Source organism: Tiliqua scincoides, chromosome 1, assembly GCF_035046505.1.
Source record: "Tiliqua scincoides isolate rTilSci1 chromosome 1, rTilSci1.hap2, whole genome shotgun sequence".
Lineage (NCBI taxonomy): Eukaryota > Metazoa > Chordata > Lepidosauria > Squamata > Scincidae > Tiliqua > Tiliqua scincoides.
In genome coordinates, this window is record NC_089821.1 from 152361243 (window position 1) to 152389076 (window position 27834).

General features: G+C 42.3%; 1 protein-coding gene and 1 pseudogene across 1 annotated transcript in view; both read right to left on the reverse strand.

The window, feature by feature from the left end:
• KLHL29 (kelch like family member 29) overlaps positions 1–27834 on the reverse strand; it is a 298936-nt gene that overhangs the window by 118360 nt on the left and 152742 nt on the right. The window lies entirely within an intron of this gene.
• LOC136638217 (5S ribosomal RNA) lies at positions 7737–7858 on the reverse strand (annotated as a pseudogene).

Consider the following 27834-nt stretch of genomic DNA (forward strand, 5'->3'; position numbering starts at 1 on the left):
TATATATTTGTCTTTGTTCTGCACCTGGAAGCAGAGCTACCCATTTCTGGTTCCTCAAATAGTCCGTGGAAGTTCATTCAGTTCTGCCAGCTTTGTTTAACATCTCCACTCTAAGACTGCGCAGTGGGCACATAGAAAACAGGCCGTTCTTTGCCTGTGGCGATGTTCCTACATATGGCAATGCCCAATTAAGTTCAATTGACTTCAGTGTGACTTAAACACATGTGGTAAAGTATAAGATTACAGCTTAATCCAACTGAGCATCACAACCTGGTTATCTCCTTTCTACTTCTCTATAATTTATATGGAAACCGGTAAATAAATTGGTGCGACGAACATACTGGAAGCATGCATTTTTTTGTTTTGCTTTTGCAGATGGTTTGCATTCTTAGGCTAGCCAATGTTTATGATTTCTTTCTGAGATAGCTTCTGTCCTTCTAGGCTACTGTATGTTGTAGGAAATCATCTTGTCTGGGTCTGAAGTTTGAACGCATGCTTCTACACACATGCATGCACGTTCCCCAACCTACTGCTGGGACTAAGCTAAATTAATCTAGACTAAAATTTTAAATTTTGCTTGCGTGGAGAACTGGTTCTGCACAGGAGGCAATTTACAGGGATCTGTTTTGTAGAGTTGACCACAGTGCAGTGTATAATCTATGCAAGAAATCCTAAGAATCTGCTTTTTACCTCCTTAAAGGTAACTCTGTTGTGATTAATATCTCCTTCTACACGGGCTGAGTATTCTACCACTACTTTAGCCTACTGCAGAATGTCATGAACTGATAAAGCCACTGTCTGAACATTGAATTGCCTTGACACCCTTTCACTAGTATTTCACAGCCAAAGATTTGGCTGGTTATGTCAAACCCATAGGTAGAATCCTGTCACAGCCTCTTCTATGCAAGTTGCACTGTTTTCTGGACTCACAGAAATTCTGAGAAGAGATAGTGGTTGCCATAGCAAAATGGCAAAGGGGCTGAGCCAGGCACAAAATTATGTTGAAAGAGCATGGTTTCTAGATTTCCTCTGCAAGGATCTTTCTGTGAGATGATGTAGAGCAGGGAGTTCCAGACATGAACTCTCCAAACAATTGGTAAAGCTGTTCATAATTTCAGCTACAGAGATAGAGAGTTCAAGGCAAATGCCATAGTTGCTAAGCAGGCTTGAACACAAATCTTTCCCTTTTCCTTTCAACACAGATCCTACCTCTCTCATCATCATCCTGTACACAGCCCATCCCAGTTTGGTTATGTGAAGAGCCACAAAATTTGAAACAGTTCTTCACATACAGGGTCCTAACCTATGGCCTCCTTCCACTGACAGAAGCAGTGTTCCACCACAGATGCAAAGACAACATGTACCACAGGCTGCAATTGCGAATGGCTGGTGACCAAGCATGCATGTGCTACCGGAGCACCCAGTCCACCCACAGAGTCCACCCTGTCCAGTCCGCACCCAGTCCACCCCGGAGCTATCAGATACCCAGTCACCAGCTATCAGATACCAGCTATCAAATACCCAGTCCACCCACAGAGTCCACCCCGTCCAGTCCGCACCCAGGCCACCCCGGAGCTACCAGAGCACCCACAGGAGGTGGTGGTGGTCGGCAGTGGGCAGGGAGAAGTAACAGAGCATTTTAGGAAGGACCTGGGGGGCATGTTGGGGAACAAGGGGGTGGATCTAATAGTAGTTGCACACATCAGATCTTATCCTCCATTTTTCTACCTGCCACATCCCTTGGCACTCCTTGGACTTGTACCAGCTATGAAGTTGGTGTAGGTCCAAGAAGGGAAAAAAAATTTTCTTACCTCTTGCGGGTCTCCTGATCGTCCCCACCAACACCACAGCATGCAGCACATGACTTCATGGTGTGCCTGCAGCTTCAGTGTGGCGGAGGAAACAATTGAGCAGTAAGTTTATTTCTGATCATTCTCCTCGCTTAACCAATGTCATAAGCACACTATCCACAGAAAGCTCATAGGTATCATCTCCCCCACTCCCCAAATCTTCATTTGTGCATGGACACAGTCCAGAAAAATCTGATGCATTACAAAAAAAGTTGCCTCCAAGCATGAGCAGAGTGCCCTTTTCCCTATCCACTGAGCAACTGCAGCAGTCTGACTTCTTACGATTTAGAGGGAGGTTTCAGGGCAGATGACGTAGCTAAACCACAGATCATTCCCTGTCACACAAAAATCTATTCCACTTATCCTGACCAGCTGGGATCATTTCTGCTGGCAACTGGTGCTTAAAATTTACACAAATCTCCCTCTCCCTCTCTCTCATCCTTACTGCATCTCCAGGCTTACTGGCCTATGCCACCTTGCTTGGGCTGAGGAGCTGCCAGATCAATGGGGAAGTGAGCATATGCCATTGTACACTGATGTTTCACAAGATGGAGGAAGGCAGAGGCCACCACTGCTCAGAGTGTGCCAAGCAGTCCGTGGGTGACAGGGCACCTGCAAACACCCCTGCTGCATATGCTCTCCCTGAATAGCATATGCATTGCATTCACTGGATTAATATGAGGTATTGGAAATTATATGGGCTATTAATGGAGAAAAATCTCTTAAGGGTCACAGAGCTGCCATGAGCAGCTGCCTTACAATGAGTCAGACCTATAATCCTCAGTAGTGCTGGATATGAATGGTAGCGACTCTCTAGGAATCTCTCAGCCTCTGTCACCAGTGATGCTTTACACTGGAGTCTTCAGGAATTTTAAGATGTGAGAAATGATCTACTACAGAGTAGTGCCAGTGCCCCCCAGTTGTAGACCTTCCATTCAGCCTATGAGGCAAATGCCCCTGGCGCGAGCCTCACCTCATGGAAGCCTCTCTGAGGCCCCTGACAGGGTCAGAAACTGTGCTTCCAGTTTCCTGGATGCACAGTTTATAGTGTTGGGGAACCTCAGAGAGGCTTCCCCAATGCAGGCACAGGTCGTGTGAGGCTCCATGAGCCTCAGGTGAATGGAAGGGGGCAGATTTCCGTGCAGGGGGGCAGTGACAGCTCGCGGGGTGCGGGGCTGTGGAGGTTAGCCACTGGTGCCCCCGGCCTACTCGACCTTCCTATAACTTCAACACATCCTAGCCTCTAAACCACATCCTTTAACAAAATTTTAAGATCGCACTGTCTAGCTGTTTTCTTACAGGTAAAACAAACCTAGAACCAAAACTTGAATTTCTGAAAATTAAAGTTGCTACTATATTAGATATACTCAGAGTGGTCCAAGCTTGCCTGACCTGCTGAACCAGGCTAAGGGACCACTAAGTCCAGCAACCTGTTTCTCACTTTGGCTAACCAGCAGCTATTGGGATTCCTACAAGCAAGAGATCAAGACATAATCCTATCCTGTTGTTGCTCCCCTGCAACTGGTACTCAGAAAGATATTGCCTCTGTGCCTAGAGGTAAAGTACAGCCATTGTGATGAGGAGACATACATATGACTTACATATGAAGAGTGATGGTGGCAACAGCATATAAACATCATGAACACTATTCATCACAACTAATAGACCAAACATGTATACACCTTCAAACTAAGGTGAAAGACATGAGCACCAGATGCACACATCCCACCATGGAGAACTTCGTGCTACTTCCCCCCTTCCCAATTACACAAAAAGCTCACAAAAGGTAGTGTGAACTTCTCAACAGTTTGGTGTTAATACAGCTGCCAAGTGATAATCTGAACAATTCTTTTCTCCATGCCTCATGCAATTCTTGTGATACCTTAGGACTCTCTTTATGTCATGCGATGGAAGGCACAATAAAGGCTTGGTTTATAGGTCTTGCCATTTCTGTCTGATGGTGGTCCAATCTCAAAACACAAACTGCTTTTAGAACCAACACAATGAAGAAATAAGAGTCACAAATTCATTCAATGCCTATTCTACAGTATAATAATAATAATAATAATAATAATAATAATAATAATAATAATAATAATAATAGACTGTTTTTGTTGCTTTGGTAGAGGTGTAAAGCAAAAAATGTTTGATAGGTACAATCCTCTGCTTGAATTCACAGCTCTGCTAATCATCTGCAGCATATACAAGGGAAACAAAATGTTTAAGGAGTGGGTTGGTGGGGTGAGATGATGAATGAGCTGTAAAGCTGAAGAGAATTCATTGCACATCCTGACCAATACAGCAGTAAAAGTAATCAATCCATTTAACTCTCTACAGAGAGAAACGGCAGTGAGATAAGAGGATAATGAATGCCAAGCAGAAAGCACAATACCGATAAGAGGAACACTTGAAATGACCAGCCGGAATACATTCTGTGTTTAAGAGCCCTGAGAAAAACATTGACAGTGAAATAATTTATTCATGGCATAATGGCCTTTGCTGTGTGAATAAAGGTACCCATTTAAAGGATGTCAGTTTCCTAAGCAGTTACCAGTAAGGAAATACCAGGTATTAAAGTACATTTTTTCCACTCTAAATATATAATGTTTACGGCTTAGGCTCAAGTCTCTCAATCCTTCTACCTTACAAAGCAAGTGGAAGGGCCAAAGGAACCTCTGGCATTACACATATGGATGCTTGCATGGGGGGGGGGGTGGTTCCATTGCTTTACTGTGCATATACCTTTCCTTTAGCTTCTATAATAACCGCACAGACTATTAGGCTGTGATATTGTTTTGCTACAAACAAATGAGAAAACTTACGTAGGCTCAGAAAAGTAACATAAAGTCACTACATGGTAGTCCATCTTGATTAAATTTTATGTTACCATTTACTATTACCCTGCCTAGATTGAAGAACCCGCATTGAAAGAAAGAAGATCATTTTTCAAAGCATACTAATGAAAACTTTTGTTCTGAATAATTACAATATACAATGCAGAAATTAAAATACTCAAAGGAAATGAGATGCAATGAACCACCCACCTCCAAGTAAATTTGTTCTGCAACTGATATCCTGTGTGCCATTCAAACCCATAGGGAATTTGAGATCTGGGTCAGTTTTATTCTGGAGTTTGCAGCTGCTTAACTTCAAGACAGCATATTAATAGAACTAACACTTCACACATCGCTGCAAAAGAGTTTTCAAATCTATTTAAGCTTGAACAGAGAATCATTCCATTTTAATTGCACAGGAAAAAAAATGGGTTACTCCTCTGATTCTCAATAGGAAACTATTCATTTTAGCGTTTAATTTTTCCACTGACTCTGTAACTTACATGACAAAACTTAAGATTGGTCCAAGGCTAAGAAGGAAAACCTTCTAATGAACATGTGCAATTAGGACTTCTGCTCTTGTTGGATGTATTTTTACTGTGGAAAGTTTAATAATATCAAAGGTCCTATCCAATCCTATCCAACTTTCCAGTGCCAATGCAGCCATGAGGTAAGAGAATAAACATTGCCTTACCTTGAAGAGGCCTCCATAACTACCCTCCTACTGCAGGATGCAGCACATGCCCCATTGGCATGACTGCATCAGCTCTGCAAATCTGGATAGGATTGCACCCTTAGTTATTAAAAAATGTTGTACTTTGCATTTCCCCATCCTGTTAGGAAGGCTCTCAAGTTGGTTAACAATAATCAGTTTAAGAACAACAATAAAATAATCAAAAGTATAATCAGATAACAATAAATCATCAATACTCAAAGCAGATCAGAAGCAGCAAATAGACACACAAAGCAGTATGACAGTTGAGAGGAAGGCTAAATGCATAATCCTAACCTGCGCTGGAAAAGGCAAGCCAGGAGGCTTGCGCTGTATCCAGCGCAGGACTGTGGCCAGAAGCGGCTCAGCCAGAGGTAAGGGGAAATGTTTCCCCTTACCCCTGGGTGAGGGCTGCTGGCCACGATGGGTCTCCTTGGACTTGTGCCACCTCTGGAGGTGGCACAGGTCCAAGGAGAGCAGAGCAGAGCGGCTTGAAGCTGCTTCGTTCTCTCTGGAAACGGGGGTTGGGATCTCGCATAACTGCCGGATCCCAGCCCCGCCTCCCACTCCCCACCTGCCTGCCCCCGGGGCCACCATCGCCCTCCCTCCCCCTGCCCAGGAACACCTCCCTCCTTCCTCCTTCTCATCCCCCCACGCCTACCTTTTCCACTTGTGTCGGCGCAGGTGGGCCAACACAAGCAGCTGAGGGGAAGCCGGAATGGAGGCTTATGCCTTTGCAGGCCGGCACTTCTTAGAGCGCCGACCTGGCTTCCCCTCGAGGAGGCGCAAATGTGCTTTAGAGCACGTTTGCGACCCTCCTAGACCAACCCAAGAGACTTGGGCTGCCATAGGGCGCAGTTTGGATTGCATCCTAACTTAATTAAAACTGTTTTCAACCAGTGCCACAACTGAATTAGTGTGGGCACCAACCACACCCTCCTGTGGGAAGAGGTTCCACAGCCTGAAATCCACCACAAGGAAAGCCTTTTCAGGTGTCTACACCAGATGTACTTTCTTTAGAAATGGAACATGCAAAAAAGACCTCCCTGGATACGTCAGGAAACATACAGTTCCATTTGGGATAAACGTTATGCTGTCAGACACTGACGAAAATTAATAAGTTGTGTCTTCTAACTTCCCAAGCCATTTCCAGTTTGACTCATTACTTTAAAACTAGTTTCAGTTGTAAAACCAGGTACTGAGTGGAGACATATGGTTGGAGGAAAATATAAACAGCAAAACCAACACCTCTGAAAAACTGACCAATTTGTGCTCTCCATAATCAGCCTGGTAGTTTTATATGCTAAGTTTGCTTATTAGAATAACAGCCCACTCCTACCTACCAGTCCATAGCATGCAGCACAGCTAATGGAGTGCACAATGCATTCTATAGTGGGAGCAGTGCAACCATATGGCCTGGGAGAGGTAAGTAAAAATACTTTATACCTACCTCTTTGTAAGGCTGTCTGACCACCAATGAGTTTCCTCAGACCCACGCCAGCTCTTTTACTGGCGCAAGTCTGAGGAAAATCAGGGAGTAGATCTGAGCTGGAAAAGGGGAGCAGGATCTGACACACACTGCTGCTGCCTAGATCCACACTGGATTCCTCCTTGGAACTGCCCACAGCCTGCTCCCGCTGCCACCTTACCTACTCCGCTATGGTCTGGGTAGGCCGTTTGCAGGTGTATGGAGCTTCTAGCCATTTGCGCTAGCAGGTCCAGAGTGCTTGAAAGAGGTGCACCTTTCATGCTACCGTAACTGGACTTATGGCAGCACATTGAGAGATTTGCTGCTATAGGCGCAGGATAAGATTAGGCAGTAAGACTGTTAATATTATATTGCCCCTACACAAGTCTATGATACACCCTCATTTGGAATACTGTGTGCAGTTCCGGTCAGCCACACTACACCTACAAAGGATTATTTGTAATGTTTGAAAAAATGCAAAACAGGACATCCAAAATGATCAGAGGGCTGAAGCATCTCCTTGTGAGGAAAGGTGACATCTGGAGCTTTTTAGCTTAGAAAGATGGCAAGAGGGTGACATAACTGAGACTTCTAAAATTGTGCATGATGTTGAAAAAGTTGATAGAGAAAAAGTTTTTCCTTCCACTTTCACAACATTGGAACCAGGGGTCATCCAATTAAAACTGATTGGCAGTAGTTTCACAATGGACAAGAAGAGGTACTTTTTCACCAGCACATAATTAGCCTGTGGAATTTATGGCCACAAGATATGGTGATGGCCACTAGCTTGGATGGCTTCACAGGAAGTTTGAACAAATTCATGGACAGAAGATGATGGTTGGCAACCTTCAGTCTCGAAAGACTATGGTATAAGCCTACAGCACCCGGTATTCCCAGGCGGTCTCCCATCCAAGTACTAACCAGGCCTGACCCTGCTTAGCTTCCGAGATCAGACAAGATCGGGCATGTGCAGGGTAACAGGTCTACCAATGGCTACTAGTCATGATGGCCATGTGCTATCTCCAGGTTCAGCAGCAATAACATGCTGCAGGGGAGCAGTGGTGGGAGGGAAGTATGCCTTTCGTTTCTGCTTGTGGGTTTCAGCTGGTGAACCACTAAGCAGGATGCTGGACTGGATGGCCTTTGGCCCGGTCCAGCAGGGCTTTTATAACACTCATATATTGTGACATAAAGTCACTTCTGAAAGGATCAAGATTTCCAATAAAAACCAGAGAAACACCTTCCTTTCGCAATGCTTTGTGAAACATGCGAACATAAGAAGTATATTTCAGTGAAGAAAACTGATGTGTTAATGGGTTTTTGTATTTTTTTTAACAGTATTTCACATTTAAGTTGTACACTGATAAAAGAGGGGGAGAACACAGAATTGGCAGAATGAAGTAATAATGTGTGACTCACAAATTCAAAAATCAGACAACAATTAAATTCATGTCTAAATGCATTTTTTTTTTTTAACTGAACAGCCAAAATATATCTGTTCACTCAGGAGTTTCTTCCCTTGTCTTCAATAGACCTCCTGCTTTCAGTTTAAGTCTTGCATTCTCAAGTAAGGCTTCCTAGGTATAGATGTCATTCTACATTATCAAAGCGTTTAACACTGATAATGGGCTGCATCCTAACTTTTTCTCTTCTGTACCAAGAAGCTTCTGTTCATGCAAAGTGGGGTCATTTTTGTCAATTCCCTCCTTTCCTCTGAAGTCCCTCTGGAATAGAATGACATTCAACATGGGAGGGGCTGCACAGAGGGAATGGCGAGGCAGTGAAAATTGTACCACCCACTCATACATCTGGAAGTACCTTCTGTTCATGGAAGAAGTTAGGATACAACCCAATGTGTGGTCCAGAACCTAAAGCTGTCCTCTTAAGTGCTTTAATTTGTCCAGGGTTCCTTAGACCAGCATTTCTCAACCAGTGGTACTTGAGGTGGTGTCCAGTGGTACTCCTGGGACCCCCAGGCCCCTGCCACCTGGCAGCGAGACCAGCAATGCCACACAACAAGCAGCAATTGTTCACAGGCTCACTGGGCCAAGCCAGTGCACATTTGGTGCACTTGAAAAAGCCCTCCTGTCCGTCCTGAGCCTCTTACCAGTGTTTGTCACACTGCGTTTGGTCTCCCAATTTGGAATTAACTGGTGATGATATCATTCCTACTTACTTCTGGTGGTTCTTCCAATAGATGGACCATGCAAAGTGGTACGGCGGGGGACAAATGTTGAGGAATGCTGCCTTAGACAAATACTAAAGTACATAAAGAGGCCAGTGCCAGGGGCTTCTACTGGCCCCTACTACTAGCCCTCCTTTTGAGAAGCCAGAAGTCATCCTTTAAACACAGTCATCCTTTGAAGGAATGAAGCACAGCATTTCCTGCTTTTCTCCCTGTTCCTGAACTTCTGGCTGAGATCATGCAACTAGGATTGGAAGACAGAAATAGGAGATGGCACAACCTCCTCAGGGACTCTTGCTTCATCTCCTTTACAAAGTTTTCTATTTTATAGTGCAGCATGAGTCCAATTTCTACAGTAACATATGAAGAAGGTGAATTCATTGCTTAAGTACCCAGCCTCAGGTCTCATCTTTCTTCTCTTTAAAGTGCATTGCACACTGGTACAAAAGTGCTATTATGCATCCCTTAACTTAAACAAGGCAACAATTGGAATATAAGGGTCAGCTATGACCTCAGACAACTCTGTGACCACGGCAAGAAATGATTGGCTTGGAAAAGAGTTGCAAAAGATGCATACAATCTGATTAGGTTCTCTCTTTTTTGTATAATTTCTAAACATCTCTTGAAATTTCTGCTTTCCCAGGGACATATATAATCACCATCATTTCTCAAGAAAAATGTTATCTAAAGGAGAACAGTCAAAGCCCAAAAAGTCATTCTGAACATGAAGCCAGTTTCCTTTACAAATAGATTCCATTCCTGCTGGATATCAGGAAGATTTTTCCTAGTTACTACCTAAGGACACAGATTGCTCAAATATTCCATGCAACGAGAGCTCTCCTTTGAACAGAGAATGGGAAAATAGTGCTCCAATCTGGTGTTTCCCTTGCCAAGTGACTCTGCAGATAAGAACAACCCAGGAGATCCCAGGCACTCTGATCCCAAAGACAGCTAAACTGTCACCACGTCTCAACAACGGTAGAAGCCTCTGAGCAACATAAAAGCATTCAACGTCTCATATTAACACAGGAATGAGGTTTGAAAGTTCTACTGCAGGGTACCTCAGGTGACAGAGTTTGGAAGATGGAGAGAAAAACATGTGTGTCCTTCTGATTTGAGTGTCATCCAGATGAGGATAAAAGACCTCCAGAGATTACAACCCCTCTCTCTGGCTCTTTCAAAAATGTTCCTCTACTGTGAGCAGCAGGAGGAATGTAGACATTAAGTATGCATTCCAAATCCAAGAACCCAACACACCTGTCATAACGAAGAGATCACCTGTCATGCTGCTCTGCTTATCATAATTAAAGTGGCACAAAAATTAGGGAGGAGGGAGGAGAGACAGCAGAGGGAAGCAGATGGATGGAAGCCTAAATGTGGACCTAGCTGCTGTTCCTCTGTAGCTAGAACACAACAGAATTGTTCATCTTCCCATTCCTTTCCAAGCCAAATGATGAAACGTCTTTCTTTTTAGGTTGTAAATTTCTTAGTGACTAAAATCCAATCGTTCAATAGATTTTACATGGGAGTTTCCCATCTCATTCTGTGCTTAACATCAAAACTGCAACCCTGGTCATATAAAGTGACATACAAAAATTATATGGAAAAATCTCATGCTGTCATTGTTTTTTAGGGAGGGGATAGAGACTCTGCTGCATGTTCAGGCCTCGTTATCACTACCATCTGTAATGCAGATTAACAGAAGGCAAGGGTCAGTAAAGTTGAGGGTGCTGTGGGATTTCTGGAGACCAGGTGCACTGGAGTCCATGCAAATTTCCTCCCGAAAGTTGCATGAATTTCCATTTCACAGAACAGCTAACTCTACTTACTGCAAAATAAGTGCCGTCATTTCATTACTTAATAGTGCTCCAGGAGCACTATTTGTCTGGGAGTAATGTAAAAACCTGAAGGTCACATACCACCTATCAGGTCATCAAGTCCTTAAAAATGCTGTTTAAATTATCACAGTAGAAAGTTGTTAGGAGATGGAGTTGCTAGGATACTGACTGTTTTGAGAACAATCTAAGACTGTGTCAGATTTTACCAGCCCCTTCTCAACAACTTTCAAAGACTGGGAAGGCGGTAGTCTTCTCAATTCATCCTTTCAACACAGTCAATTTTCACTGCAAAACATTTTCCCTCTCATTGTTGCCATTCATTCCAAAGACGGCAGTCATTAGTATCTCCCCAGTTTACAATTTTAATACATAAACAATAATCGGCAACCTCTGGAGACAACCTGAGTTAACATAATATCAGTAATGGCAGAACATGAGCTACTGAATAAAATCAGAGTGCATTTTTGGAGATGTCCCAGCAGATTCTTGCTGGTCTCCTAATGTACCAAACCTTGCCAGTAAGAAGCAAACACAATAGGAATCAATAATGCTAGTGGCTGGCATTGCCCTCAAGAATACTCTATGTAGGCTTAAATTGCCCAGCTGTTTGGATAACATCAGAAACTCTGAGGCAATTCAGCAGTTGACTTCAGTTATCTGCTCCAAGCTAAATTAAATGTCCTCCCTGAGTCAAATACCTGGTCATTATCTCACTTCTACAACCGAGAATATGTGCATAACTGAGGCAAAGAGAGCCCAAACTATGTGACTTAGGAGTAAATCACAAGTGTTTTATTTGCAATTGTTAGGATGGGGGTATGAGATTAGAGCCACCTGTTGTTGTCTATAGCCCAGACCAAATGTGCAAAAACCCACATGCAAATGAAAATTTGCTACAGAATTACTGCACGTGGGTTTTCTTATCCGCGAGGCACCTGTGAGCTTTTTTGCCATTTAATATCCAAGTGTCTTTTTCACTCTTCATTCCATATATCCTGTGGATTAGAAAAACTCACATGGTTTTCAATCTCTGTGAATTTCCAGTCCTTGGAGGAAGTGAGGTGTCCTATACTGGCTCCTGGAGGAGCCCTCCTTTGTCATAGCTTGTCCTGGACAGAACAACACTCAGTTTGAGGCATCAGGTTTACTGTCTGTGAGTGCTCTTACACGGGGCAACTGTAGTCAACAGTGTCCAGTTTCAGCTGGCATGCAAGTTTCGGACTTTTCTGAAGAAAACAGATCTGCTTCCAATATCCCATGCTTAATCACACTGCAACTGGACTACTGGAATACATTCTACTTGGAGCTGCCCCAAAAACATTCTGGAAATTGCAGCTGCTGAAACTTACAACTGCCAGGATGCTTTTGGGTTCCTGATGTTCAGATCACATCACATCTATGCTCCAGAAACCTCACTGGCTTCTGGTGTGTTTTTGGGCAAAATTCAAAGTGCTAGTCATTGCCTATAAAATCCTAATCCAGAGACCAGGGTACCTGAAGGACCACCTCCTCCCACCTTAACCTGTCCACACCCCGTGCTCGTGGTTGGCTGCCCTTCTTCATGTCCCACAGTTACCCCAGGCACAGCTGGTTGGGACATGGGAAAGTTTTTTTTTCAGTGACAATCCCCCAGTTTTGAAACTTCCTCCTCTGAAAAGACATTTTATGTTCCCTTTGCTTTTAAGTAGGTAATTAATGTTTTGTTCGGGCTCTCTTATGTTCCTTCAGTTATTTGGTTACCTGTGCCATGCTCACTGTTTCTGTTCTGGCTATGAACACTGCTTTGAACTGTTGTTTCCAAATGTTTTCAATGTTTTTGAAATGTTGCAAGCCTCCTCAGTATGACTGAAATATTTTAAACAAACAGCTTACTCAACGGTTTACGTCTTGGTAAACAGCAATGCATATCTACCTGGCACTGTGGTGCTAGGACGCCAAATTTAGATTTATCATTTATTTAAAGAATTTATATCCCACCTTTCCCACCTCCATAAATCCTACCCCTATCTCAAAATTGCACGTTTGCCTTTGGTGGCTCACCTCATTCTTAGCCTACAGCTGGGACTTTATAAATAATAAAAAACCATTATTTATGTCTGGAGTCTTCATTTAGAGGCTTTCTACATGCATAAGCTATTTCATACACTTGCAAATTATTTAAAGTGTATGGTCAGGAACCAAAGCCATCCTCTAGAGTTTCTCTAAGTGCTAGGATAAATGTTTCCTCTCTCTACATTAAAGTCTTCTGTGTTATGAATATCTCATTGCATTCACTGATGAGAAAAGCAAATTAATCTGATGGTTTAAACTGGAAGAAAGTTAAGTATCCACCCTAAAGCACTGTCTGCCTCTTCTCTATAGGGCACTGTATGTTAGCACAGTGGTGACCAGAAAGTCTATCCATTACTGTAATTCAAACAAGAAGATAGTTACAGCATGGAATCCCACATACAGTGCTGTATTGTCTGGGCAGAAGGAGACCAATTAGTTGTTGTTGTTTTGCAATAGGTAACATTTATCTGATAAGTACAGCCCAATTCCCAGAGCTCTGTCAACGGAAACTTCACCCTCTCATGAGTCCATTTTTAAGATCTCTATCATTATACTATCCATGCTTATGTTATTTCAAATCTAGGAAACAGGCAGTACAATAGTAGCCTACCAGCATTATACATTGAGCTCTGTATTCTTGATATCCTTTATCTTGTGGGTGATGTTACGAAATATCATTGTGGATCACATAACTTAAATTCTTACTAAGGCAAGCAAAGCAACTGGCAAAAAATATTTTAATTACTTTTTCCCCCTCTGAACCACCTCCCCCGCACCTCTGTGCTAAAAGCAAATTAGAAGTTTGTACTATTAAGAAGTTTTTTCTGCTTGCCCCAATCTACTAAGATTTGGAAATACTAAGACAAGGAGGTGGAGTGGGATGAAAAATGCAAGAGAGACTAATTGGTTAAATATTAAAGGGAAGAGAAACCCAATCAGAACAGAAACGGAAGACTGCAGGGACATCCAATGAAGAATGCAAGATGTTTGAGAAAGGAAATTCAGCAAATGCTTTGTTCAACCCTTCATCCATTTCCTTTATAAACTACATTAGTCAAAGATAAACCATAAAAAATTAAAATATGCCTTCCTCCATTGTGCTGGCAAATTTAAGTTGCTTTTTAGAGTGGGTAGAGAAACATTTTGTGTATGGAGTTGCTTGAACAAAAAGGGATCAGAGGAAGCCAGGAGTAGATTTATTTATTTATATTTGTGGAATGAAATAGCCATGGTACTGTAAACCCTTTCACACTTTCTAAGCACACTTTCACAGACAACCTCGGCCCAAATTCAAGATGTGTGGGGAAGTGGGGTGTGCACTGGCCACAGAGGTGAAGTTGATCTGGAAAAATATGCTTCATGTGATCAGTGGTTCTCTCCCCACACTCAGCTCTGGTACCAAAAATAGACTCAGAGAGCCTGACCGTCAATCAAGTCTGAAAGGAGTAAAAAGAATTAAAAGAAAAGGTATGAAAAAAGAAAAGGCAAAAAAGTGAGGGGGGAACTAGGAGTAGAATGGCGGCAACGTGTTTGGGCCACAGAGGTTAAGTTGGTGCTAAGTTTTAAAAAGAGTCGTGAAACTTTAGCAGGTGTGGGAGATCTGTCAGTATTCCATAAGCCTTCTGTCTTAATTCAAAATGTGCAGAGAAGAAGGCAGCTAGCCATGCTCAGTAATAAGGGAAAAGCACCCTATATATGTTTAAAGGTTTAATTGCAAATTAATACTAAGTTTGTCAATGTTTTTCACTTGTGCCCATGGGTTTTAGAAACTTGATCTGCAGACCTTAGTAGGTGGTAGCTTTTGTTTCCACACCAGGAAGAGCCTCACACTTATTTGTGCAGACAATGCTGCTATTAAAGACATAAGAGCAGCCTAGATTGGTTGACACTGTGGAGGTGCAATGGTTCAAGAGAAATTTATTCACCATTACTATAATGGAATAGGCCTCACGGGGATTCTAGCCTGTGCTCAAAGCATCACAAGTCTTCCTTTATCATCACTCTAGCAAGCACCCTTGCCACTTCATTGCTCTCAACTACCTCAAAAATCAGGGATCTGACTGACCAGTGGGTTGGTGACACAGATGAACCATCCTCTCCCTCTGATTGACAAAAGATAACTAGCAGATACTTTGCAAACTAACAGTAAGAGCTATGAATATGGAACTGGAGGCTTTAGTGCTCAGCTGAAATCTTGCACAATTAAATCTGTCTTTCCCAATTCTAATGCGGGCTGAACTTTTTACTTAGGAAACCATTTTAATTCTGGGAAACTGCTCTAGCCAGAAATATTCTAGGAATATTCCATATGTCCCAGTTCAATGAGAAAGGAAACATAATGTCCTAACAAGGAGCACACGTTTTCAATGTACTGGGTAATATTGTTTCGTATCCAAGTGAACTTCGCCTTCTTTCTTCACTGAAGTTCAATACTAGGTTCAGCTCTTAAAATCTCATAAATTTAGCTCAAATTTTCTTTAAATCTTTCATAGTCTGGTTGCCTATCACTGGCCATGGGTTGTCTTGCGCAACACACCAGCACTGCAGACTTCGGGTTAATGCCATACCGGCTCTGGAGCAGAGCTGGATACCAGTACAGAAGACACTGTAACTTTGTGCTGCTGCTGGAACTTCTATACCTTCTTATTAATCACTGTGATCCTCCACCCCTCAAAAGGACCAAGTTATACATCTCCACACAGCAAAGCAGCAGCATCCACGTACTGCTGGATTGGTACTTGTGCATACAGACTTTGTGGCTTGTAAATTTACAAGCCACACAACCAGGTCACTAGAGAGTGCCTCTCATAAATATAAACAAATAACATACTCTTTGATTATAATTCTTTAGTCTAGTTTTAGCACTTTGAATAATAAACCATTTTAAGTGATCGTGGGTGTTATTTAATTTAAATGTCATGTTAAATTAAATGTTAAGTAGCTCAAGAAATGCATAGTATGTGCTTCATTACATACGTAAAAATGTCCTCATGTTGCTAAGTATATGCTGCTGTTACATTCCCTGATATATGAACCAAGCTCCCAGGCCATTGTGAGAAGAAACTACAGATCTTAATAATTTATGTTCCAGGTTTTTAGCCAGAATTATCAATGACAGACTTTGAGCTTTTTCCTTTAGTAATATATCATGGTAAAAATGCACAGACAAGCGATGTGTCAGTCTGATTTTTTCCACCTGATTCAGCAACCCAAAATTCAGACACAGCAATTTAAGCCGACTTGCACACTGAAGAATTTAAGTCTAAGCATTTAATCTGTTCTTTCCATAAATTTCTGCTGCTTGTGCTATTATAATGATGCTACTGGTGGAGGTTTATTTATATCATAGAATGCCTGCATCAGCATATTTGAGATACAACAGTAATCATTCAGTCAATAGTTAACAGTATTGTAATAATATCAAAGATGCTTTAAAAAATCAAATATATACATTTAGACAATAATAATAATAATAATATAATATACAGTATTTATATACCGCCTTTCTTGGTCTTTATTCAAGACTTTATTCAAGGCGGTTTACACAGGCAGGCTTATTAAATCCACGCAGGGATTTTTACAAATTGAAAGAAGGTTCTCTCTTTCAAGAACCACCACATTCAAGCAACAAAAGGCAACTGAAAATAAAATCACTATGTGGCCATCAAGACAAAGCTTTAGCACCAAAAAATAAAAAAAAGATTGCTGTTGCAAAATACATGCAGCATCAGTTGCACATCCTAGTTTGAAAAAGAGGCTGCAGATAACGAATCATTTTTTTAATCATGGGTCACATGATGTGTTCACAGCTGGGTCACAAGCCCAAGGGGAGCAACTGCATAAATCACTCCCCCTCCCCCTCCCCCTCCCCACACACACTCCACAGCATGGAGAAAGAGACTGGCTGCAGTTTGGTCAACAAGCAACATACCTCAGAGCTCTTCCAAGGAACGGACTCTCTTTGATTACTTAAATCCATAGATTCAAAAATAAATGCCCCTAACCCAAAAGATGCTCATTATTCTGTTCAGTCTTATAAGAGTGCTGCCTCTAGGGGCAGTTTAATTTTTAACTCTACTATGACATTGTAAAAGAAGAAGCAAGACTTACTATTGGTTTATTTGGAGCATATATTTATTCCTTCAAAGTTATGATCCACTGCACTCATAAGGAAGGCAGATGAAGCTAACTGTAACAACAAAATTGCCAGTAGCAGTGTGAAGCAATGAGAGACAACTGGCCTAGTTTTTATCCATTTCCCACCAAAAAGAATGAATACACCTGTTACCTCAATTCTACCAGGGCTACCAGTTATCTTTCTTGTCCCCATTTGTGAATACTTATGAGAATAGCTGCTGTTCTAGTCTGAAGTATGCCAATGGTATTCCCATCATCTCTACAACCAAAGAAACCTGAGTCCCCTATTTCTCGACAGTATGTGAAGAATATATGGAAAGGTTTCCTGTCTTCGGGATTCAAGTAACACCCTCAAAATTAAACATAGCCCAAGTAGTTCTAAGTACTTGGTTTCTGCTTGATACTAAAATACATTGATTTCAAAGCATAGACATGTGCTTAAATCTTTGTTGTTCAGCACTTTAGGCTTTTAAGCCCAAACTAGAGGGAAGGGCAGTCCAATTCCTGGCACCTGCTGGGGTAGCGCCAAAGCGTATACCTCTATATCCAGTGGGTGCTGGGAAGCAGCCAGAGGTCTCCTCAGGAGAAGGGGACTTTTGTGCCCTTCCCCCAGAGAAGGCACCAAGCTCCACAATGGGGTTTCTCAAGTCTGTGCCAGCTATTTTGCCGGCACAGACTTGAGACTGTGTCGGGCCTTCTGGCCCAACATGGATTTCAGAATATGGCGGAGCAGAGTTACCAGATCTACTCAGAATGCACATAGTGTAGAGGCAGAACTGTAAGTTCTAGTCCAAACGGGGACCACTTTTTTGACAGACAGCAGTCGTGATTCTTACTGAGGATGCATTGAATGCTACCTTTGGCAAGGTTGAGGTTTTTTTGGGGGGGCAGGAGAATACAGCCATGCCATGCCCAGTGGCCCTCTGATGGGCATGGGCTCTGGGCCAGTGATGTACCCGACCAAACCATGACAACCACTAGCACCCCTCCTCACTCTCTCATTTACTACCAATCCATAAACTCAATCCTCTGCCCCCCTGCCCAAGAAAAAAAGATGGGAATCTTGGTTATGCAGCTAAACGTTGCATCTGAGATACACTGCTCTGAGCCTATGCATGTCTACTCAGAAGTAAGCCTCAGTGAATTCAATGGGGCTAACTTCCAGATAACTGGGTATAGGACTGCAGCCTAAGGCCCAACCCTATCCAATTTTCCAATGCCGGTGCAACCATGCCATTGAGGCATGCGTTGCATCCCGGGGTGGGGAGGCAATCACAAAGGGCTCCTCAAGGTAAGGGAACATTTGTTCCCTTACTTTGGGGCTGCATTGCAGCTGCACCAGTGCTGGAAAGTTGGATAGGATTGGGCCCTAAGCCACATTAACAGTTGCAACATTACAACTGCATATCAACATTACAGTATATATTTGCATTAACAAAATGTAATTTGGGGGCATTTTACCCCCAAATCCACTTTTTCAGGGACAGGAAACACTACAGGTAGCTTAGAGTCTTCATTTTGTCTACCTGCATAGGATATGGAAAAACATGTTAAAGCTAAAGTTAGTTTGTTTTTTTAACTGTTATCTAAAGTTTAATATTGTTTTAAAAATGGGATGGAATGCACCTGGATAGATAGTTAAAAGTGCAAATTGCAATAAATGAATATCCTTGCTGAAAAAAATAGAATTAAAAATTACTAGAAGGTGGCAGGTAGCCGCTTCATTTAAAAGCACCACTGTCTCATAAAGCTAGTTAGGGCGTAATCCTAACCAACTTTCCAGCACTGTCATAGCTGTGCCAGTGGGGCATGTGCAACGTCCTGTAGTTAGGGGCAGACATGGAGGCCTCCTCAAGGTAATGTTAGTTCCTTTACCTCAGAGTTACATTGCCCGTACCTTGGTGCTGGAAGGTTGGTTAGGACTGTGCCCTTAATCTCACAGACAATCCTTCATTACAGCTAATCAGTATTTCGCCAATGAAACCTCAGGGAAGGAACAATTTTTTTCTTTTTTTATTGAAGATGCAGGTGGGGATAAGGAAGCCAAAAGGGGGGAATCTAATTTCCCAGGTGCGTGGCCTTCCACCCCTAAATGGCAGCTCAATTTGAAAGCAAATATTTCAGTTCACCTGAACATTTCTAAAGAGGAGTTCAAATGAAATATTGTAGCAAGTGAAATTGAAAACTCTGGATAGGTAAGTGGCTGCACCGCATACCACTCCCCTCTGGCACTTTTTAATCAGGAAAACAGGACTCTCAGGTAGAGGTAATATTACAAAGTTATATTGGTTTATATGGTGCAAGTATTAATCTTTCATTGGTAATAATTAATTTTTTCCATTTAAAAAACAGGCACCTTAGCTGTGGGGAATGGCTGAATATTTCCACACGAAGACACATGATTAATATAACATGAGCAGCTAACCCCCCTCAGTAGAAAAGCCTAAGACAAAGCCTATCTAATAAACCAGGTGCAAATATTCAGAAAGGACAGACAATGCATTGAGCTGTATATGAAATTAGCTTAATCCAAGCCAGTGGATTCTGGGGTGGATACCAATGTGCTGATAATATATTTTAAATGTTTTAAAATTGTTAAGCTGCTTTGGAGGCCTCTTTTTAGAGCAGAAAAGTGTGATATAAATGTTTTAAACGAATAAACGATTATTAGGAAATATAGAAACAAAAGGAAAACTGCCTGGAGCTCAATGACAGAGAACACACTTTGCATGCAGAAGGTCCCAGGTTCAGTTCCTGGTAATCTCTAGGCCTGACAGTGTCAGGCAGCTTCATACGTTCAGTATATGAAATTCCCGATGTACTGAATTAGGTCACTGGTCCATCTAGGTCAGTCTCGTCTACAACAATTTACAACTACTTTCCAATGTTTCAAGATAGGATTCTTCTCTCCCCCCCCCCCGCCCGTCCTACCCAGAGATGCCAGGGATGGAAACTGGAACCTTCCTGCAAGCAAAGTGTATGCTACACACACTGAACTACAGACTTTCCTCTCACCTCTCTTATTTTGTCTATTTGGAAATTGTTGCAAACAGCTGTTCAAAAGATCAGCTTAGTTAAGCTTGATTTCATGCAGGGAACTCATTACCACAATGTCATAATGGCTACTAGTTTAGACAGCTTAAAAAAGAGGGTATGCAAAGAAAACATTAAGGATGGTGGGAAAGGAGTATTAAAATGGTCATCTGGGACACTCTCAAAATATAGTGGTGGGGCTAAATTTCTGTGCCATCTGTAGCACAGACTGACCACGGATCAGTTTTTACGTTCTGTTCCAGAGGGTAGGAGATAGGTTGAATAACGAATGGAGACCATTCTCCGCAGAACAGGCTTCTGTACTGGATTCAGAATTTCTGAGCAGCTCATAACTCTGTTCCCATGTTAAACAAAAAGAGACAGCTGTGATAATGAAAAGGAAAACCCTAAGGGGCACAGGTACGCAATAAGCATGACTGGTTACTTTGTATTGCAATTGCTCTCCGGTAAGGAAAGACTGTATGCTTTGTTTTTAGATTTCTGAGTAAATACTGATGCTCCTACAGGTTATACACCCATAGTAGACTGGGAACCATGAAGCCTGTATCTATTCTCATCACAAGGGACAGGATGGGAAGTTAGACTGTTAGCAAATACAGACAGTAGTCTTTAACCTTATAATGAAGTAGTTATGAAAGGTAATCAGCTTCATTTGCCTCAGAAAATTATTTTTAATTACAAATCTAGCATCCCCAAAAGGACAGTGTACCACATGATAAATCTGTGACAGGTTAAATTAATAAATTATGACTAAATACAGGCAGAAGGACACTTACAAATCTCAGGTAAATATATCAGTAAGTTCAGTCATAACTAATACATTTTTAGTTCAAGCTGTAAAACAATGTAAATGGCGTCTCAGAGGATCGGTTTTTCATTTAATTGGTAATGAAATGTAGGTCTAATTCACATATTATCTTCTAATTTTTTAAAAAGTAGATATTTAAAAAATGCAGTTCCATATCTAAAAATCATTTATGTGTCTGATCGCCAGAGTTAGGAACAACAATAAAAAGGTACATGTAGCCTAATTCTATACACAAGTCCCACTTAAGAGAAATTTCTATCTGTGTGCATAGAATTGTAGTTCTAGTTTGTCATCAGCACTTGCCACTTCTACATTTCAACAAGGAGATAATCTGTCATGAAGCACCAGATAATCTCAGTATTGCACTTTGCTACAGGTATTACTGCCACGGGGTGGGGCAAGTCCCTTTCCCTTTAAGATGGTTTAGGCTGGGTGTTGGTTAACCAGGTGTAGGGTATTAATAACTTAAAGAATAAAACCTGGGCTTGGGTGCCTGAAAACGGAGAGCAGGGGGAAGGGTGCTAACAGCTCTTATATTGGAAGCAATACTGAGACCTGTAAGATGGTAGTTTTAGCCTCTATTTAGGTAAGATCTTTCTTGTTTTTAAAGCTATTGTGATGCATGTAGTTATGTCTTTTTGGAGCAATTGAAGCTCCCTTAAGCTTTAATAAAAATCTTTTATATAAAACATTGGGTGCAGTGATTGACCAGGGACATGTATGATGGGACCTGGGGCTTGGAGTGAGCAAAAATAAATAAGCATTGCTCTTGGGGGTTGTGGAAGGTGGTGTAGGTGGAGGAGGGTTGAGTTCTGGCTGGTTTGGGGGTCTCCCTTGGTCCTTCCCTACCCCAAGGGTGATGTTTGTGACAATTACCTGCACAGGAGCTCTCTGACTAACCAACTTTCAAGTTATGAACATCTGACTTATGAACGTGCTTGGTCAAGGCTTTGAAGCAGACACAGGAGTGAAGACAAACCTGCCTGGAGACAACCACAGCAGCTCAATAACTTTGAAAATAGTGACCCCTTCCTGTGCAACAAGGAAAAACCACAGTTTGACAGCACTGAAAATCAGGGGATTGCTGGTGGCAGGAGGGAGGGGAAGGATGAAGAAAGCAATCAGCCTGGCCAAGGTTGACTGGGCACGGGGAGTGCTGAGATATTGTGAGGTGCAGGGGATTGTTAATACTGTGAGAAAAACCGTGTCCAATTAACACCCAATAGTCATAATTTTTTTCCCCCCACAGGCAAGACTTTAGAATTAGTGAACTACAATAGATAAGAGAATATTATCAACCCCATCCTAACTGGAAAGTGTAACAGGGAGTGGAGAAGAAACATGAGGACCAGATGAAGAAAGCAAAACATGAGGAACCAGTGGTATCCACAGGACCACCCAACCCCAACAAGACCTGTTCTCCTAGTTATACCAGATAACATAGAGTAGGGGTGGGCAAAATGGCTTAATGTACAAGCCACATGCAATAAATTTCTTTTTTTCACATTTCTCAGAAATTTCCCATGTTTGAGAGCCGCAAGATACAAGCGAATACTATACATTTTTATTTATTACATGCACATTTTGTAACAAATTTTATATAAATATTAAGAAATACATGTACCTGATAATATTCATTCATGTATGCAGTTTTTAAACCACTGATTTGTACTAGTTTCAAAAATCACAAAGTAAAAGGGGTAAAAACAGCTATTTTTAATGATATTTTACCAGTAAATATCTGGTCAAAATATAGTGAAAAATATGTAAACCAATAAAATTAGAAGTATTTTAATTAGATACCACCTTACAAAATTATAGTCTTATAATATATTATGACACACATTTTAATCCTCTCAATTCATATCTGGTAAATTGATCTGATATCTGGTAAATAAAGCTTGAAAACTTTTTGTTTATATTTTATATTAATTGTGACACAAAAAGAAGGTCAATGAACATATTTCTGTGAACCACACATTTTATGTAGAAGAGCTGCATATGGCTTTCAAGCTATCCCTGGCCACCCCTGATATGGTACAGCAAATGCCCCCACCCCCATTTCACAGCATTTTTGCTACTGATAATAGTGATGTTGGACTTAAGTACAAATCAACCTAACTACAGACCCTTGAACCTTAGCTGTACTTAAGCAGGGGTGCAAGTATGCTTCAAAAAAGCATTTAGGAACTCACAAATTAGATACAGAGAAGCAGGGATGGGAACTTGAGTCAGGTGACTTGAGTCCCAGTTGCAAAAACGTGTTTTTTGCTGACTCATTTATATGCGAATCACCCATGTCAATGACTCAGGCATTACCTTGAATTTGAGGCCACTGACTTGGCACTCAGTCCACATATATGCAGATTCGAGTCTGTCTGGGTGTGCTTGCTTACTTTTTTTGCAATATAAAAGACCTCTTGGGGCCATCAATCAGACTGGATGAGCAGCAGGGAAGTTCCTGCCAGGAGTCAGGGAAGGGTTAATGTTTTGCTTTTGCATTGAGCAGGAGGGGGAGAGGTAGGAGTGCGCATCTCTTTTCCAGTGATATCTCTGATGGTCACTGGATGAAGGATGGGCAGTCTGATTAGTTTTTTTGGATGAGAGAGAGCAGGAGGAGGTGCCCAAGGGGGTTCTTGCCTTAGAGTTGGCTGGAGAAGCCTAAGAAGGGGGAGGCAGTTTGTAGTGATCACGCTTTTCAACCTCATGGCTCCTGTGCGCTCTGTTACTTGGGAAGAGGAAGCCTCATTGAAAAACTGGCACAAATGGAACTACTTTCGAGTAGAGCTGCAAAAGATTAGATCACACTGGCAAGCCTTCCAGCTATGACCCTCCTCCCTCTTGCCACTTCTGTCTCTGCTCTCACACAGTCCATCCCACCCCTTTCTGCCTTGCTTACAGATGGGATATGGACAGCAGGGGAGTGTTTAAAGAGAACTCTGACACACACACACACCCCTGGCAGCAGCTCAGGTTTTTTCTGCAGAGCCACGCTTGACATGTATATCAAAAAGAGTTGTGAAAATGCTCTGAGTGACTCGGAAAGTTCCCCATGAGAATTCGTTTTTGAGTTGTGTCACAGGGGGTGGAAACTTATGTCTCGAGCCATGCTGAACTCGCTCATCCCTGCAGATGAGCACTATGGCCTCCCACTCACCTACATCCTTCTAATAAAACATTTGAAATCAGAATGTGTTGATGAAATCTAAATGAAATCTAAATGTGTTGATGAGAACTCTTTATATCAATGGTTCTCAAACTTTTTAGCTCAGGGACCCACTAGAAGTGGTCACTAACCTGGAAGTGACGTCATCAAGCAGGAAAATTTTTAACAACCCCATATGACAAAATCAAATCGAAGTAAGCAAATTAAAAGTTTACAATAAATATAAGCTTAAAAATGCATTTAAAATAAAGAAGAGCCCTCCTAACCAGCTGCTGATCTGTTTTTAAAAAATCCCCAAACATTCCAAAGGCTGCAATCCTATCCACACTTACCCAGGAGTAAACGCCATTGACTATCATTGTTAAAAGCATATACATTGTAGTCTGTTAAAAGTACAGATAGTCACATTCTCCCAAATGCAGTCACATACCAAGTCTAATATATTAAAAATAAAATACACATTGAAATGAATGGGGACACACTTGATATTAGCTTGCGACCCACCTAGTGGATCTTGACTCACAGTGTGAGAAACACTGACTTAGAGGAAGTGACAGACTAAAGTCCTGGGGAACATTGGGATCTGGTGAATTAAGAAATGAATGCGGCAGGCATGGATGCCAACACTGCCCCAGGGCCCAGCAGTCAAGAGTTATTAAGAGAGAACTCTGAGATGACACCACCCCATGACGGAACACCCATACTTCCCAGAGCCCTAGTTCACATTAAAGACTACCATGCTTCTCAAACTCTTCTTGCCAGATAGCACACCCAACTAGCATTAAGAGAATAGTGACAGTACAAGTACCTTGCCTCTTTAAGACGCTACACTCTTCAGAGAAGGGGTGGAGCTTGGTATAAACAGCCAGGTTGGCAAGGGCTCAGTTTGAGTTTGGAACAAGTTAAAACAAGTTGTCTGCAGCTGGTGTGCTATTCCATGTACTGCAGAATCTGTCTTGGACCACCCTCTTGTTTTCCTGCTTCCTGGCCTTTCTGTAGCTCCAGGAATCCTGCTGGCAACTTCAGATCACTTACTGGATCAGATTCAGTTTGCACTGTTTGCATAGCTTAGAAGCAGACATGCTTACCTCAGGAAAATTCCGTATCTAAAAATTATTTAGAACTTTGAATCCAAGGTACATTCCAGCCAAATGACATGTGTTCTTAATTTATATTAGGAAGCTAGATTTGGGACACATTCAAACATCTGGAAGCAAATTACCACAGTATTACACATGGAGGAAACGGATGCCATTTTCAGATTACTTTTTGTACTTCATTTTATTAGAAACACAAGAATGAACTAGCTGGATCATACTTCTGACTTTGTGATAAGTAAGCCTTTGCTGTCTGCCAAACAGAGCAACACTGGAACACTGTCGGACTAAAAAAAATTTTGTTAGAGCAAAAACATTGCTATTGATGCGTAACATGATGGGATCAAAATTTGTATTAGAAGAGAAAAAAAATGAGAACAAGCAACTTCCAAGCTGCAAAACCAGCACAAACAGCTAACAATTTGAGGTTTGGGGTACATTTTGATTTATGATGCAAGGTTTAAGTCATATCTAGAGTTATATATAGTTCACAATTCTCATAACCCTGAGGTTTTCAATCTGTGCATCTGGACTCCCTTGGGAGGCGGGGCAAGCCCCCAGGGGCTTCGCGAGGCATCTTGGGGAGAGAGGTGGCCATAGCTGCTCAGCTGAGCTGCATGTGCTGCCTCCCTACTTGCTGCTTTTCTGCAGCTGTGGGTGGGGCAGTGTGAGGTGGGGAGGGCTTGTGAAACATGCTGGGGGGAGGTGGTGGAACCTCCCTGGCATCTGGCTTACCTCCAGTGAGAGAGGTCGTCAGCCCAGCCATTCCAGCTTCCTGCACTGCGTGCGCTTGGGCTTCCCTCCCCATTTGAAAAATGCTTGCCGGCGATTGCACTAAGCGCCATGCAGAGTGTGACTGCTGTCCCGGGCTGCCCTCTTGGTCTGGAGGAGCTGGCCAGGCTGCACTGCGTGTACTTCACAGCCGAGCGTCCTCTGGCACTAGCGAAGGCTCGGCTGGCTGGGCAGCCTTGGAGGTGCTGAGGTGCTACATCTCATCAGCGCAGGGTGTGCTCCTGGCAGGCTTCAAACTGGAAAGGAGGCCTGACCTAGAGAGAGCTCCACCAGTAAGTGCAGGCAGCACAGCATTTCCCTCTGCTTGGGAAGGAGAGAGCCCAGCCTGCTCTTAGTGGGGGTGTGTGTGTCCAAATGCCATAGCCTATATTCCTCCTTCTTGCCTGGGGGGAATAGGGGTGACATCTGCATGTTGGGGTGTAAGTATGTAAGCATGCCCCCATCTACATTGGGGGTGAGTTGTAATCTTGATCTGTGTGGCTGCAATCCTGCCCACACTTTCCTGGGAGTAAGCCCCATTGACTCAAATGGGACTTACTTCTGAGTAGACCTGCATAGGCTTGGGTTTTGTGTCAGCTTAACCAAGGATCTTCACCTTTCTCTTTTTCCACCCACTTAAAAAAAGAAAAAAGGTGCTCTTGATCAGTCAAGCTTTGTCTCCAAAAATTGATTAAAAAATAAAAATACCCATTTCTTTTCAGCCATTCCCCCTTTTCCTCCTGCCTCCTTTTGGGGGGGGGGTAACTTCCCAAGTTGGCTGCTATTATAAGACAAAGGGCACAATCCTAGCCAGGTCTACTCAGAAGTAAGTCCTATTGTGTTCAATGGGACTTACTCCCAGGAAAGTGAGATTAGGATTGCAGCCAAACAGTCTCTGGTTCTGTTTCACATCAGTTTGCAATTAGCAGATACACACAAAACAAAGTCTTCCCCTCCCCCAGCAAATTTCATTACTTCTCCCCTTACAAGAAAGAAAAACGTCCCTTTCCAAAACCCTCCAGGTGTGCTGTTAACAAACTGAGAGCACAATCCTAACCAGGTCTACTCAGAAATAAGTCCTATTTTGTTCAATGGGGCTTACTCTCAGGTAAGTGTGGTTAGGATTGCAGCCTCAGAGTGCTGGCAGCTCTGCTGAAGATTTGACTTCTCTTGTTTTTTTTGTTTCTCGTGTATAATTAAAACATCTTCACCCCCATTTTGGGAGCAACTGAGGTGAGGTGATGTAATGGGGAGCCGTGGTCAATGGCCACAAGGACCAGGGGAGCCATGGGCCTGAAAAGTTTGAGAACCACTGTAGTAACCCAATGTATGCCCTCTTGATGTATACACAACTGAAATCTGCAGGCCTTACATGCACTTACTTGGGCACAGGATTCAAACAAGCAATATGTACAACTATTAAAAAAAAACCAGATAAATGTAAGGAGGACTTTAGAATGCTAACAAGTCAACAACTGCCAAGGAGCAGAAGACTCTGCAGGGCAACAGAAAGACTGCTTCAATGGGCATCTTCACCTCCAGTCAGACAGTGAATATGGGTTGGTTTGTGAGGATATTTTTTAAGGGAAAGAGTCAACATGATGGGAGCTCTGTCCTAGGTTTTCAGGAAAACTCTCTATGAGGCATAATCACAAGATTATGAAGTCCAGAAAGCCAATTTTTATGATTAAATGCTGCAAGCTGACTATCAGGCAACATCATTTTTTTTCAAAACCACTTTGCCAGCAATTCAAGAGTCGAAAGAAAAAGCAACCTCATGTTTTTTTTTAATCTCAAAACAGCCACACAGAACTAGTCCTTTCATTGACGATGAAGTACCAAGCTGCTACTTCCCTCTTAAT